Source organism: Cornus florida, unplaced genomic scaffold (assembly GCF_030987335.1).
Source record: "Cornus florida cultivar Cherokee Brave unplaced genomic scaffold, ASM3098733v1 CherokeeBrave_3.0.0_Hap2_Chr10, whole genome shotgun sequence".
NCBI classification, from domain to species: Eukaryota; Viridiplantae; Streptophyta; class Magnoliopsida; order Cornales; family Cornaceae; genus Cornus; species Cornus florida.
The window spans coordinates 23,489,192-23,500,947 of NW_026775580.1; the positions used below are offsets into that span (position 1 = coordinate 23,489,192).

The 11,756-nt window shown below is 37.6% G+C and overlaps 1 long non-coding RNA gene across 1 annotated transcript; it reads left to right on the top strand.

The window, feature by feature from the left end:
• The first annotated feature begins 3,946 nt into the window (after window positions 1-3,946).
• On the top strand, window positions 3,947-9,018 carry LOC132278536 (uncharacterized). Its single transcript, XR_009471071.1, has 2 exons — window positions 3,947-5,334; window positions 8,753-9,018. It is a non-coding gene; the product is annotated as an uncharacterized LOC132278536 (long non-coding RNA).
• Window positions 9,019-11,756: the final 2,738 nt, after the last annotated feature.

Here is an 11,756-nt window from a genome sequence, read left to right on the forward strand (position 1 = left end):
CAAAGTTCTTGAAGGACTTGTGTACACAAAAGAGAAAGAGCAAGGGAAGAGACCTTAAGAAAGTGTTTTTAATGGAACAAGTGAGTTCCATCATTCTGTCTAACACTCCTCCTAAGTTCAAGGATCCGAGTGCTCCAACCATTTCTTGTGTTATTGGAAACCAAGAGATTCGTAGAACTCTCCTTGATTTAGGTGCAAGTATCAATCCCATTCCATACTCTGTTTACTTGCAATTAGGATTAGGGGACTTAAAGCCAACATCGGTAGTAATCCAACTAGCCGACATATCAATTAAGAAACTGAGGGAAATTGTTGAGGACATCTTGATTAAGGTTGATAAATTTTATTTTCCGGTTGATTTTGTGGTACTTGATACTGAACCAGTCCCTAATCTTACCAACCACATTCTAGTTATCCTAGGAAGACCATTTCTTGCCACTGCCACTGCCACCATTAATTGTAGATCCAGTATTATGGACATCTCTTTTGGAAATATGATGGTTAAGCTTAATGTTTTCAATGCGAGTCAACATCCCACAGATGAAGACGAGTGTTTCCTAGTGGATATTTTGGATGAAACCATAGAGGAGACTTTTCCCTCTATTCTATCTAAGGACCCTTTTGAGGTGTGCCTTTGTGAAATGTTTGAAAGTTGTGGTTTTGACATAGAAGGATCCATAAGTGAGGTGAATGCTTTGATGGACTCTGTGGCCACTTTGGATTACCCACCTTGGAAAAGCAAGAAAGAAACTCTTCCTTCACTCTCTAGTACTCCACCAGTTCCTTCTCTCATCTCTTCTCCTACTCTTAAGCTTAAGCCTCTTCTATTGAATCTTAAATACTCCTTCTTAGGCCCAAAAGAGACTCTTCTGGTCATCATTGCTTCAAATCTTAAAAATAACCAAGAGAATGATCTTTTGGAAGTGCTTAAAGCTAACAAAGAAGCCATTGGATGGAGTGTGGCTAACCTAAAAGGCATTGACCCTTCTATTTGTATGCATCGCATACACATGGAAGAGGATGAAAGACCATTTAAGGATGCTCAAAGGAGATTGAACCCAAATATGAAGGAAGTTGTCATGAAGGAGGTTGTGAAACTTTTAGATGCGGGAATAATTTATCCTATCTCTGATTTCAAGTGGGTTAGTCCAACTCAAGTGGTTCCTAAAAAGTCGGGAATCACAGTTGTTGAAAATGATAAGGGTGATCTCATTTCAAAACGCATCGCCACTTCATAGCGTGTTTGCATAGATTACAGAAAGTTGAATTCCGCCACTAGGAAAGACCATTTTCCATTGCCTTTCATTGACCAAATCTTAGAAAGATTGGCTGGGCAACAATACTATTGCTTCCTAGATGGTTACTCGGGGTACAATCAAGTGGCCCTAGATCCATTGGATCAAGAAAAGACCACTTTCACATGTCCTTTCGGTACATTTGCTTATCGACGGATGCCTTTTGGATTATGTAATACTCCTGCCACTTTCCAAAGGTGTATGATGTCAATTTTTTCAGACATAGTGGAAAAGTATTTAGAAGTCTTCATGGATGACTTCTCAGTTTTTGGGTCCTCATTTGATTCGTGTCTCCAAAATCTCAAAAAAGTGCTTCAAAGATGTCGTGAGACTAATCTTATGTTAAGTAGGGAAAAGAGCCACTTCATGGTTCAAGAAGGAATCGCGCTTGGACATGTCATTTCTAAAAGAGGAATAGAAGTAGATAGAGCAAAAGTTTAGCTGATTTCTGAATTGTCTCCACTTACTACAGTGAGAGAAATCCGCTCCTTTCTAGGACATGCCGGTTTTTATAGCCGGTTAATCAAAGACTTTAGCAAAATTGCTAGATCCTTGTGCAACCTTCTTGCTAAGGAGCCTCCATTTGTCTTTGATGAAGCATGCTTAAATGTTTTTCATCAACTTCGCACTCTTCTATCATCCACTCCTATCATGTAACCTCCAAATTGGTCCTTAGCATTTGAGATTATGTGTGATGCTTCCGACTTCGCAATGGGTGTTGTTTTGGGACAAAGGGTAGGTAAACTACCATGTGCTATATACTATGCAAGTAAGACTTTCTCAGGTGCGCAATTAAACTATTCTACCACCGAGAAAGAATTATTTGCCGTAGTATATGCCCTTGATAAATTTCGGTCATATCTCTTAGGATCCAAGGTAATTGTGTTTTCCGATCATGCTGGTCTTAGGCATCTTTTGATGAAAAAAGAAACCAAACCTCACTTGATAAGATGGATCCTACTTCTTAAAGAATTTGACTTTGAAATCAAGGACAAAAAGGGCTCCGGTAATGTTGTTACTGATCATCTATCTAGATTAATGGTTGAATCTTCTCCAAATCTTGAAATTCATGAATCATTTCCGGATGAACAACTCTTTCAAATCTCATATGGGACGTTGCCTTGGTTCGCCGACATTGTTAACTATCTTGCAATCGGCAAACTTCCCACTAATTGGTCAAAATAAGAAAAGGACCGATTATTTGCTAACATCCGAAAATACTATTGGGAAGATCCCATTCTATTTCATTATTGCCCAGATCAAATCATAAGGAGATGTGTGCCGGAAAGTGAAGTTCCGAGAGTCCTTGTGTTTTGTCACACACTTGCTTGTGGTGGGCATTTTAGTGGAAAAAAGACCGCTTTGAAGGTTCTTCAAAGTGGGCTCTTTTGGCCCAGTAACACTGAGATGCCTACAACTTTTGCAAGGTGTGTGTTCGGTGCCAAAAGTTGAGATCAATGTCAAAGAGAGACATGATGCCCTTAACTTCAGTCTTTGTAGTTGAAATCTTCGATGTATGGGGCATAGATTTTAGAGGACTATTCCCAATGTCTTATGACTTTCAATACATTCTCGTTGCCATTGATTATGTTTCAAAGTGGGTTGAGGCTTGTGCTACTAAAACGAATGACCACTCCGTGGTAATTGCATTCGTTAAATCGAACATTTTTGCTCGTTTTGGTATGCCAAGGGCTATGATAAGTGGTGAAGGAAAACATTTCTATAATCAATTCTTGAAGCAATTATTTTTGAAATACTCTGTCACACATAAAGTGGCCACTCCCTACCATCCCCAAACAAGTGGGCAAGTCGAGTTGTCAAATAGGGAAATCAAGCATATTCTTGAGAAAACTGTCAATCCGACCCGAAAAGATTGGTCAAGGAAATTGAATGATGCTTTGTGGGCTTATCGGACAACTTACAAGACTCCAATAGGCATATCTCCATATAGACTTGTTTATGGGAAGCCTTGTCATCTTTCGGTTGAGCTAAAACACAAAGCACTTTGGGGAATAAAAAGTCTCAACTTTGATCTTGATAAGGCTAGAATGGACCGTTTGCTCCAACTCAATGAGTTAGAGGAATTAAGAAATGATGCCTATAATAGTTCAAAAATCTACAAGGCAAGGACAAAAGCATTTCATGATAAACATATTGTGGAAAGGTCATTTGAGGCCGGTCAAAAGGCATGGTTATTCAACTCTAAGCTCAAATTCTTTCCTAGAAAGCTTCAAACCAAATGGGAAGGCCTTTATCTCATCATCTCCATCTCACCTCATGGGGCGGTTGAACTTCAAAATCTGAAAGATGAAGGGACTTTCAAGGTTAATGGTCAAAGGCTTAAACCATTCATTGATGGACAAACTCTTCAAAGAAATATGGAATTCGCTCACTTGGTGGATCCCATTTACTTTGAAGATTGAGAGCATCTCACGTCTTTCTAGCGACGTTAAACACTAGTTGTATCGAGTTCCTCATTCGTTGCATGTTAATTTGCATTTTATTATTTTATTTTATTTATTTATTTATTTATTCTTTCTTTTTCCTTTTGTACATTTATGCATTTCATAATTTCAAAAAAAAAAAAATAAATAAATAAATAAGAAGAAATAAATAAAATAAAATAAAATAAAAATTGTTGTAATGGGTAGTGTAGGTTGGTATTTGATTTTATTTTAATTTTTGATATTATTATTTTTGTTTTTATTTTATATATTTCATTTTAGTATATATATTTTTCTTTTTAGTTTTGCTTAAATTTTAAAAAAATAATAATAAAATAGTGCTAGTTAGTATAGATTGGTTAGTGATTTTATTTCAATTTTATTTATTATTATTTTTATTTTTATCTATTTTTCATTTTAGTATATATATTCTTTTTAGTTTAGTTTTTTTTATTTTTATTTTTTATAAAAGAACAATAAAAAATAAAATTAAATAAATAAATAAATAAATAAAAGCAAAGATCGATCCCCACAGTGGGAGATCAATTCTGGCAGAATGCAACCCAGAAAATGCCTAAGTGGATTTTACCTGTGTTTCCACTTTCTCATTTTATAGTGAAGGAGAAATTTTTTGCCTAACATTATCGATCCCTCGCTTGAGGGATCTAGATCGAGCACCTCTTTTTAGCCCTCACTTGTCTCCATCGCCTAGCTGCCTAACTTCTCTCCATCGCCTAGCTACACTTACCCAAAAACTCGCCGAATCTCTCTAACCCTCATAACCCTAGCTGCCTCAATCTTCCCTCATCACCCCTCACCTCTCATATCTCAACATCGAGCACCACACTACTATCACCAGCTCCGGCCGAATCAAACCCACCCCAACCTCAGGCCGCCGTCTCTGAAATTTCAAGCGCAACTTCCAGTCATGGAGTTCTTTATTTCCGGCAAGCTCCTGGCCAAAAGGCCGAGCTATTCTTTCTCAGTCTCGGGTCTCTCTCATTTGTCTCATTTTCCGGCGGTCGCGGTTGGGTCGTTCAACGGCGTTGCGGCTGGGTCGCTGTTCTCCGGCGATTTTGGCTGGGTCGTTCAACGGCGTTGCGGTTGGGTCGCTGTTCTCTGGCCATTTTAGCTGGGTCCCGCCGGCGATTTTGGCTTAGTTCTTTTCCGGCCACGATTTGAGACTCGGCCTTCGCTTCGCTTAAACTGTAAAATGCTGAAATTTCCAATGATTTTGACTGGTTCTTCACTTCGCTTTGGGTTCTTCGACGTTAAATGCTGAAATTTCTAACTAGTTGGGTTCTTCGCTTCGCTTCTCCAGCGATTCCGGCTAGGTTCTCTCCAGTGATTTCGGCTGGGTCTCTACGGCGATTTTGGCTTCGTCGTTCTCGTTTGCTTGGGGGTAATTGTTTCGAGTTGTAGGTATAAAAATACAAAAAAATATATAAAAAAGGCAGCAGCAGCGCCGTTTCCTGGTTCTTCTCCAGCGATTCCGGCTGGGTTCTTTTCTGGCGAGCTCGTGATTCGCCGTTCTCCGGCGCTTTTAGCGAGCTCGAGTTGTGGGTCGCCGATCTCCTTGCGGTTAATTGTTTCGGGTAAGTGCTGATTTTATGGTGGTTGTTGGCAGTAGTCTGCACTGTAGGTTGAGGTGTTAATTGGGTTCTCTTTTGCTTACGAATTGAGTTGTTGATTGGGTTTCTTTGCAATAGAGGTTATAGGTCTTTAAAAAAAAAAAAAAGAACTATTTGGGGTTTTGATCAAGCCATAAAAAGTACTCATTGGATTGATATCCATCGATACTAAAGCTGGAGTTCAAATCTTCTCCACCAACAAATTGCTGCATGCACACAAGACCACAAAATTAAGGATTGAAATATTTGGCACCACCAATATTTGATTCGGAGTTCAGTAATTGTGTGGAAAGAATTACAAAATTTTTATCATTCTAACAAAAAAAAAAAAAAAAAACAAGAATAAGTTATTGTAGCTAATAAGATATTGAAATTTTTTTTTGGTTGAACTGGGTTGTTCATAATTTAGTTGTAATTGTGGTTAATTGTTTTGGACTTGAATTGATAGTTTACAAAAATTTGAATTGATGTTTACAAAAAAAAATAAATGAATAAATAAATAAAAATTTCACAGTGGCCAAATTGGGTGTTTGATTTGGTTAATTGTTTAGAGTTGAATTAGTGATTGGGGAAGTTTGGTTGTTGAATTTTGCGGATTAATTGATTCGGATTTTGGTTTATCATTGCAGTAGAGTTGTTACACTTGGTTGAAGCTGCAGTTCATTACAAAGTGGGTGTCTAAAAACTTTTTACTATAAAGCCTGCACTAATTCCCATTTATTCCACTCTTTAAGAAATGACTCGTGTTTCTTCTTCCAAACGTTTCAAACCCTCTAAAGCGACTCCCAAAGCCACGTGGCGTACCAAACGTCTGGATTTGAGACTACCTTCGACATTGAATGTACGTTTCGTCACAATGACACAACTGAATGGGCAGTATTAGAATTTGAAAGGAGGCGTTTGTCCTGCCTTTTTAGACTAGCTGCAAAGGTTGCATATCCCCATATTGTGCGCTTATTTTATCAGAATATGGAATGGTTTAGCGATGCGCTAGAAATATTAGCTACAACCATTGATGGTGTCTGAATTTACTTTGGTGTCTTGGACATAGCCCAAGATTGGGGTGTCCACATTTGTGCCCCACTAACTTGCTAGCAGAGAATGGGGAGCTACGTTTTGGCAAGTTCCCAGAAAAACTTACCGTGCATTTTATTGTTAAGGATATGTGTGCCGGGAAGTATGGTGACAAGAAGAAGAAGAATTGTGCCAGCAAGTCCTCCCTACCTAAGGCTATGTGGTTTTTCAATTAGGTTCTGAAATGGAATGTTCATCCAATAGGTCATAAGGTACAGCGGGGGTAAGAGTTCTTAATAGCATTGTATGCTACCCACACTGGAGCATGGTTTTCTGTTTGATGAGCGCTGAAAAGTGCGCATTTTAAGCCCTTAAGTTTAGGTATTTTAGAACCTTTATCTGTCTTATTTTTCCGCTTTAGATTGATTTTGTATTATTTCCATTTTCAGGTACTTATCCCCAAAATAAGCTAACTCAGCTAAATAAGAGTATAATTGAAGTAATCTTGAGATGAATCAAAGAAAGGAGCAAAGTGGGGGCAAAAGGAAGCAAGTGGTGGAAATTTAGCAAGTTCGATCGATCTCAGAAAATATTCGATCGATCGAAAGTTCATCAATCTCAGCATTTCAAGATGGATCCAAGCTCTTTTGTCCTTATCCAAAGATCTCACAAAGTTCGATCGATCCAACTTTCTTCCGATCGATCGAAAAGATTCCATCTTATCCAGTTGTATCACCCTACCTACCACACTTGTCTCTTTCCCAAAAATATCTTCAAAATATCTCAGATTTTTCTTTATCCAAAAAGGCGCCGCAATAGAGGATCGATCCAACTTAAAATCGATAGATCTCAGCCATGTTCGATCGATCTCACCACAAGTTCGATCGATCGAACTTCCTTAAAGCCCAAGAAAATCCAATTTCCAGCTCATTAAAAGTTGTCTCATATCCAATCATTGAAAGGAATATTGGTGTACGAGCCCAGCTCATTAGGGTGACATTTTAACCTACCTATATAAGGAATATGAGCCATTCTTGACATATGCTAGATACATACACTAGAGACACAAATTTCCATATTCTTAGTGAGGAAGAAAAAAAGAAAGGAGGCTAGAGATACAAGCTTGGAGTTCTTCCATCAACCAAGAAGAGGAGCAATCTCTACCATGGAGTTAGCCCTTGAAGGTTGAAGACACCATCCATGAGTGGCTAGGCATCCTCTTGGGGTTGGAGTTAGCCCTAAGCATGTTTTATACATCTTGATTTATGTATTTTTGAGGGGATTTGTATTGTGATACATGTTTTGACACTTTTATATATATAGATCTTGTTTATTCAATGATTTGTGTGGTTTAATGCTTCCAATTAATCATTTCATTCTATCCATATATCTATGTATGCTGGAATAGATGTTCATGTGTTTGTCTCTATTTCTTGTATTATTGATGCATGTCTATGTGTATTAATGTTATAGATTTAGAGATTGTCAAGATATAGTGCTTAATGGAATGCTCTTGTGGTTTATTTGATGGTTCATACTCATTTCTTGATGGATTGTGCATCTCCTTTAGTTTAATTAGTTTAATTTCATGTCATTAGCTTAATTGTAGTATAATTGTAGTTTAGATGTTAAATGAGAGGACAATCCATGCTTGTTGTTTGATGTTCCATACTTATGAAAGCAAGTAGCATATATATCTAACCTTGTGATGTGTTTGGATTATGAGATTAAAGAAATGATTAATGGCTTAGTTTGATATATTGTGCTATCCACCATGTTGTTTAGATAATATATGCTTAATTTGTCATCTATGCTTGTTGAAACAATCACACACACACACTATGTTGCAATACATGTTTTTCCCCTCATTAATCATTCATTAAGAAGTGTAGAAAAGCTATATTTAGTGGTGATCTCTAAACCCCAAGATCTCTATCTTATTTTCTCTCCATTACATTTAATTGCCTACTTTAGTATAAATTGCATCTTAGTGTAATTCAACCACCAACCAATCTTTTGATCACTCGACCTACTAACCCTAATCTCGATTCCACAACCTAATACGACCCACCAATCCCTTGGGACGATCCCTACTCGCCTTAACTATATTTTTAGTGAAAGGTAGTAGTGGCGTATTATAAATGTAAAACTTGGCCACACTCCCCATAGTCCAACACCACTTTCTTTTACACAAACTTTGGGTTGTTGACGACGAACACACCAAGTTTTTGGCGCCATTGCCAGGGATTGATTGAAGGTAACGTCGTATTTGTGGAATCAATTAGAAATTTATAGTCTTTTGATCGTGTCTTTACTTTGTTTTCATTTTCATTTTGGTTACTTATTGTGTTGGTTCTTGTTTGACTAGGTGCATTGAACTAAAAGGTGAGTAAAGGAGCATTTCAAGCAAGGAGCTAAGCAAAAGTAAGGAAAAAGCTAAAATCTAAAAAATTTGCAAGGCTAAAATTGAAAATTGAATTGAAGTGATAAAGGACCCTTTGTAAGCTCTTTCTTAACTCAATCTCTAGTTAAGTCATCGGTCCGCGTGAAGGCTTGTATTAGTATAGGATCATTGTATGTGGAAGAAGTTTGTTGATTGTTGATTTGTTGCAATGGTGAAGTGTTTGTTCATTACTTGTTGCTTGTTGTGTTTTGTTGTGCATGCATGGTCGTAGATCATTGAAACCTAGTCTTGTCCCTCTTAATTGTCGTCTTGAATCCGTTGTTCGAAACACTAGGGGAAGAGGAAGTTCTAGTCAATCCATTTCATCAATGAAAGGACATAATGAGGACCATGTGGAGGACCTTGGTCACATAGAACAACAAGGTATCCTCCACCCCAATGTGCATCATGATAACATGCAAGTACTATTAGGCATGCCGAGGCCATTCATTCACTCACTACAACAACAAGGCCAAGTTTCATTTGGAATGCCAAGGCTAATCTATGATCCACAACCTCCCATCATTCAAGTCAATCAAGGTGCCCATGTTGCACCTCCAATTGCTAATCCTCCCCTTGCCTTGCTTTAAGAGATCACTATATGCCTAATGAATACAATGCACCCACATGCAATCAATTGCCACCATTTAGAGCACACCACTATAAGATTAAACCACAAACCATTCAAATGATTCCTAACTATCATGGACTTCCAAGTGAAGAACCTTACAAGCATTTGGATGAATTTCTTGAAGTATGTTCCACCATGAGATACATGGACATGCCGGAAAAGGTCTTGAGGCTTAAACTTTTTCCATTCACCCTTAAAGATAAGACAAAATATTGGTTAAACAATCTTAGGCCCTTTTCAATAACTTCTTGGGCAGAAATGCAACAAGAGTTCTTGAAGAAGTACTACTCAGTTTTTAAGACCAATGCCATGAGAACCTCAATTCGAGAGTTTTCACACGGGAATGTGATCGGTATGACAATTATACATCAACCTTTGCAATAGCACAACTCATTGTAAAATAGGGCTATTGGTCGGGTAAGTCGAACTACTAGGACTGCTAGTTTATGGCAATCTAAGTGTCTAGAATCATTTTTAGAATGATAAAGGGGGTTATAGAGGATTTGTTAGATTGTCATTAATATTATGTTTTGAAATATGCATAAAACAAAAATTTAGGAAATAAGAGGCAAAGACAATAAAAATGGGAACTAGGGAAGTGAATCCGCACTAAACCTTAAACACATGCTAGATTAAGACTAAATTGGGGATAGACAATATATATGTAATGGTCAAGAATTATGCAGCAACACATAGTTGCCTTATAATCATTAAGAAGTTCATTAAATCAACACAAGAATGATCCATCAAAAGCTAATACATTTGAACTACCTAAATAGGGTATAACATCAGATACATTATCTTAAGCAAAAGATCATCAAGCATTCAATCAAATGATGAAGCACATGAAGCACATGAAGCTAGGAATTAAGCATAAACCATCAAAGGGATTACCTAAGCAATGGACTATCAAAGTTTTCTATCAACATACCATTAAACCATTTCATAACCTTATTTGCATTTTCACTATGAAAACATAAGCAATATGATTAATGTAAGACATCATTTAAAACAAGATAATCAACTTAAAAAAATCATTCATATACATCAACATCCATTACAACAAATGAAGTGCTCTAGATCATGAAAAGACCATAGATTATACATTGCAATCCCCAAATTAGAACTAAGCTAGAACATGCTTACAAGGGAGGGCTTCATCACCTCTCTAGAGGAAGAGTTAGTTACCTATGGATGCCCTAGAAGAAGGAAGAAGCTTGGGGGAAACTCCCATTTTTTGAGCTCAACCTTGTAGCCAAACAAAACTCTATCCTCTTTCCTTTCTCTCTCCTCCCCTCCTGCAAAAATATATGAGATCCCCTTTTTATGGATCCCCCTTCCTTTTTGTAGACATGATGTCTACCAAACCCCTCATAAAACAAGGCTCAACTTTCTCCAAAAGAACAACTCCAACCAACTCATAAAAGAGGGAAATTAGAAATTGAGGGAATCAAGGTACAAGTGGGTCTGTAATGTTCCTTCGAACGCTCGAAGATTGCAGTACGAGCGCTCGAAGATGTCTTGGAACAAAAACTTGTTGGCTCGAGAACATGGACGAGCGCTCGAAGAAGGGTCTTCGAGCGCTTAAAGAAGCCTTAAGTCCTTTTGCCTTGGTTTGGAGCACTCGAAGCTGAAGTAGGGGCACTCGAAGTATCCTTGGACCATTTTGTTATGATTTAGAGCACTCGAAGCTTCTCCGAGCGCTCATATGACATGTAATAGCTCACGTGGATTTCTCATATGTGCCACATGAGCGCTCGAAAGTGGTGTTTCGAGCGCTCGAAGATGCCTCAGAATGCATTTTCTTCTCCTTTTGCTATGGACATCTTTTACTTGGATTTAGCATTGGCCTATTGAGAATCATTTACCCCTTTTTCATTGTAGAAGGACTTCATGGACCTATTTTAGCAAATTCCTTTTGGAGATCTCCGGATGCAAATGCCCGGAATGATTTGCTCTTCAACAAGCCTTCAAAAACTTCCATTGAATTTCCTTTTTTTTTTTTTTTTTTTTTTTTTTTTTTTTTTTTTTTTTTTGCAGACAAACCTGAAAATTGCACAGAATAAAGAACTGAAGAAAATATATACAATTGAACTACAAATGGACTTAACTAATGCAAATAAGGGCACTTGAATATGCAATATTCGGCACTTATCACACCCCCAAACTTACATTTTGCTAATCACATAGCAAAATGAAAAACTCAACGAATGACAACCATTGGATTGCTCCCCAAAAATATCAACCATAGCAAAATGAAATACATGCATAGCTCAAATACAACTTGAAACGGATAAA